Source organism: Portunus trituberculatus, chromosome 48 (assembly GCF_017591435.1).
Source record: "Portunus trituberculatus isolate SZX2019 chromosome 48, ASM1759143v1, whole genome shotgun sequence".
NCBI lineage: Eukaryota > Metazoa > Arthropoda > Malacostraca > Decapoda > Portunidae > Portunus > Portunus trituberculatus.
Window position 1 is genome coordinate 22,726,283 of NC_059302.1, and position 5,117 is coordinate 22,731,399.

At 42.1% G+C, this 5,117-nt stretch overlaps 1 non-coding gene across 1 annotated transcript; it reads right to left on the minus strand.

The window, feature by feature from the left end:
- Positions 1–4,676: 4,676 nt before the first annotated feature.
- Trnag-ucc lies at positions 4,677–4,748 on the minus strand. The gene has a single exon. It is a non-coding gene; the product is annotated as a tRNA-Gly (tRNA).
- Positions 4,749–5,117: the final 369 nt, after the last annotated feature.

Sequence of the window (5,117 nt, forward strand, 5' to 3'; positions counted from 1 at the left end):
GGTTACAGGTAAGAAGTGTGCATGGGGAGCAGAAAAAAAGAGAGGGGGGGATTAGGTTAAGGATCGTAGGGAGAAGAGAGAGGGGGCGTGGTGTAGGTAAAGGATACGATAAAGGGAGTGAGATAATGGGTCATGAGTAGGGAATATAAGGGAGAAGGTATTGGTAATGGGTATAGAGGAGGAAAGAGAGGCCATAGTGAGATAGGGAAAGCGGAAGGGGAAGTTCTAAGAAGGGAAAGAAATGAGGAGAAATACTACTATGGAAGAAAGATATGAGTGGCAAAAGATACAAGACAATAAAGGTGATAAGGAGTGCTAGGTGATGAAAAGGAAGTAAAAAAAATAATGGACAAGAAATGAAAACGAAGAAAAGACAAATCAATGAAAAAAAATATAAGATAATATCAAAACAAAGAAAAATAGTGAAAAAAGAAGTAGAAAGATAAACTACGAGAAATAAAGAAACAAAACTTGAGAGAGAGAGAGAGAGAGAGAGAGAGAGAGAGAGAGAGAGAGAGAGAGAGAGAGAGAGAGAGAGAGAGAGAGAGAAAAAAGAGAAAAGGGAAACAGTACGAGGAAAGATAAACAGATACATCAAAACCCCCACCCTCACCACCCTCACCACCACTACCACAACCACCACCACAACCACCACCACAACCACCACAACCACCACCACAACTACCACAACCACCACTACCATCTTCCCCAACTGTGATTAACGCCACATCTGGACCCAACTCACGCCTCGCCCGGCTCTGTGGCTCTTCGTGCGGCCCAAGAGGGTGTTGGGGCTCCTAATTTCTCGCGACAGACCTGCTATTATAGACTCACAGCGCTCCCTTGCTCCCTGTTGCTGGTATAGAAGGAGGAGGAGGAGGAGGAGGAGGGGAAGAAAGGTTGTGCAAGAGGGAGATGGGAGATGAGAAGCTACGAGGAAGAGGAGGAGGTGGAGATGGTGGATTTAGAGGCATATACATTTTACACCGTGAAGATTAATCGTTTAATCTCGTCCCATTGTTTCGCTTTATAAGGACAGGTGAGTTTGGTGTATCTAATTACCTGCAGGTTTGTGGTGTCTGCTCCTGTCTGTGTGTCGATGCTCCGGCGTGTGTCTTGTTTCTTAGTCTTACTCTCTATTTCTTTTATGCTGCTTGATTTCCAGAAATCAATTGGTTTTGTTGGGATTTTTCTCCTGTTCAGATTTTTTTTTTCCAGGGTAGAAACAGGTTAATAGGATTTTTCTTCTCTTTCTCCTCCCGTAGTTTTTATTTTTTGTATACTTGGCTGCTCTTCCACATATTAACAGGACTTTTCCTCTCTTTTCATCTCTCTCTTCCTTCTCTCTTTTCCATACCTCGCTGATCTTCAGATTTTATTTTTCGAATATAGTAAGAGATATTAACAAAACTTTTCTCTTTACCCCCCTCCCGTAATTATCTCTTCTTTTTTTTTGTATATCTGGCTGCTCTTCCTAATATCAACAGGACTTTTTTCAGTTTTCCTTTTTCCTTCTCTTTTTTGCATACACCTGGACGCTCTTCCTCTTGCAAAGTAACTGTATTCACGTTTAATTTCATCCCTTTATCTTCCACTTCCACTTTAGTCTTGGTTTAGCCTTAATTAATTGAACGCGAGTCAAATTGGTGGAAGTACTCTAATTATAACAGCTTCAAAAACACTTGACTTACAGACATTATATTTTGGCATGGTGATTTTCTACGCTATTTTACGCTCCTGTTCTTGGGGGCGGTGTGGCAGCGGTGGTGGCGTCATTAGCAGCAGTGGAGGTGGAAGGAGGCAGTAATAGAGTAGCAGGAATGATGGGAAGGAGTGGAGGTAAGGGTTGTGACGGTACAGTAAACTCGCTCAAATTTGCAATCACCGTCCATATATTAACAACTTGATATCTGAAGCGCACGGAAGTAACGACATCCAGCTCGTTTAGGAGAGGAACCCGAGGGAAAAAGCATCGTTAACTCTGAATAAAGCAGTCCATAAGTGTGTACCCTAAGTGGCAGTCTGCACGTCATTTGAAATCCGTCGAACATTTTCTAGATTTGGAGATGTGGGATAAGAGTTTTGATGGCGTGGCCAGAGGGGAATGGCTCCCGACACAGGCGAGTGAAGCAAACTGGGGAGAATGTTTCGTGCGGTAGAGAAATCACAGACGCTAATTGGTGTGGATCGTGATGGTGGTAATGGTGACAAAGATAATAATAACACACCTTAGCTTAATCTTAATCTCTTCAGTGCTATGACGCGTTTTCATGTTCATTTTCTTTAATATTTGGTAATTTTATACAGCTTCAAAAACATGTATTGGGATTAGAATAGTAAAGACTCTGGCCATTAATCTTTTGACCTCCATAGACGGCTCCTAATGCAAATAAAATCGTCTAATCACACCCAAATATCAAGATAAAACTGCGTCTCAGTATTGAAGGGATTAGAAATAAGGATACTAAACCCTTTACAACACATCCCCCCCCCTCTCTCTCTTTCTCTCTCTCTCACCTTCACACCACACTCACACCTGCACCTCCGGACCCAAACAAGGCGGCACACGCCCTCCGCAGGTGAGATGTGTCCACCACCTCACCTGTAATTATTGATCTTTAGCTATGGTCATAATATCCACATTTTACGAAGCCCTTTTTTCTGTGTCTTTTCTTAGCCCTGGTTTTTGTGCGAGGAGTCATCGTGTGAATGGATGGCCGTGGTTCAGTTCGTCGCTGCAGCAGAGGACCAGTGTGAAGTGATAATCTTGTAGTACTGCACGATGTTGCTGGAGTTACTGCCGCCGTCAACGCTACACTAAGGTTACTGAGAATGCTTTTTTGAGGGCTGGTGCTGTTGCCTCTACTACTGCTGCTGATGCTACCGCTACTACTGCTACTACTACTACTACTGCTACTACTACTACTACTACTACTACTGCTACTACTACTACTACTGCTACTACTACTACTACTACTACAACTACTACTACTACTGCTACTACCGCTACTACTGCTACTACTACTACTACTACTACTACTACTACTACTACTACTACTGCTACTACTGCTACCACCACTACCACTACTACTACCACTACTACCACTGCTGCTGCTACCACTGCTGCTACTGCTACTACTACTGCTGCTACTGCTACTACTACTACCGCTGCTACTGCTGCTACTACTACTACTACTACTGCTACTACTACTACTACTACTACTACTACTACTACTACTACTACTACTACTGCTACTACTACTACTACTACTACTACTACTACTACTACTATCACCATCACTACCATCAGTGATACTAATTTTACGCACATTGTTTTCTTCTTTTCTATTTTGCTTATTATTTTTATTCTTACTATTCTTTCTTTTCTGATGATGATGATTATGGTGATGATGAAGGTGATGGTGATGACGAGGATGATGATTATTATTATTAACATCATCACTATTATTTTACTACTATCATTATTACTATTATCATATTATTATTGATAATTTTCCTATGAGAAATTATTGAATCATTACCTTTATCGTCAAATCTGAATACTCTCTCTCTCTCTCTCTCTCTCTCTCTCTCTCTCTCTCTCCGCTTAATGCCACACCACCTCACGTCCACACACAGGATTAGCGGAGGCTCAACAGGACTTCGTTGCCAGATGGTGGACGGGCTTCATCTAAACGTGTGCCAGAAATGTGGAGAAAAGATTACAGGGAAGGTGGACGATGATGATAATGAGGGTGGTGGTGGTGGTGGTGGTAGTGGTGGTGGTGGGGATGGAGTGATGGTCCAAATCAATGTTTTTGTTTGAGTACCTGTGTGTGTGTGTGTGTGTGTGTGTGTGTGTGTGTTTCTATGTAGGTTGATAGTTAGGAAGAGGACCTTTTTTCTATTAATTAATGTTTGTTTGTATGCTAAGTCATGCCGTTACCTCTGTATGTATGTTATGTAGATACTCCTGTGACAATGAACATGTAAACAGTGTGAAGTGTATGTAATTAAGTTGCGAAATACAAACAAGGGTGCACGTGTAGGTCTGCTTTCTAATTCTGGCCTCGCTCCTTTCCTCTCATTTCACTCCAGACATATTTCCAAGAACCCTCACCTACTCCTGCCCATTCCTTCTCCCTCTCCCTTCCTGCTGCTCCTCACTGCTCCCGTCCGTCGTGTCTTACTTGATCCTGCTTCACCTTCCATTAGCCTCTTCAATACTGAGACGCATTTTTACCATGATTTCTGGGTATGATTGCACGATTTTATTTGCATTTGGAAGGGTCTATGGTGGTTGGAAGATTAATGGCTTGTGTTTGTACTGTTTCAATCCCACATAAGTTTCTGAAGTTGTATAAAATCATCTAATCAGAATAGATATGAAAACATGGTACAGAAAGGGTTAAAGAAAACAATGATATTACAGTAACCCACATAAAAAGGGGAAAAAAATATTCTTAAAGTAGTTCCTTTCCTTTCTTTTTTTTGTTTATTTTTTTGCGTTCATGTCTTCAATCACTATCTTGGTTTCTAACATTCATTTTCCTCAACTTTCTTTTCGTTCCTATAGTTAGAGACACGTCAGTCACATTATGTTTGGTGGTCTTATCTCAATCTCAGCAAAACACACCACCGAACACTTCCATAAAGGCATAAAAGTTTACGTCCTTTGCGATGGCCGGGAATCGAACCCGGGTCAACTGCTTGGAAGGCAGCTATGCTCACCACTATACCACCATCGCTTGGTGTCCACTGAAAGCTTTACAATTTTAATCTTCATTTCTCTCTCTCTCTCTCTCTCTCTCTCTCTCTCTCTCTCTCTCTCTCTCTCTCTCTCTCTCTCTCAAAATGCTATGCTGGTGAAATCTACGGACGAAGACTTCATGGAAAAGGAGGAGACACGCATGATGGGGCCCAGAAAGTGTGGAGGCCCAGGGAGTGTGGAGGGCGAGGGTATACTGAGTAGAGGAGGTGTGGAGTAGGTGAGGTGTGTTGAGTACTGGAGGTGTGCAAGACAGATATGAGCAGCAGCAGCAGCAGGAGGAAGAGTGAATGAGGAAGCAACCTATTTTTTGGTTTTCAGAATAGAGTTGTTGTTTTTATATTACAAA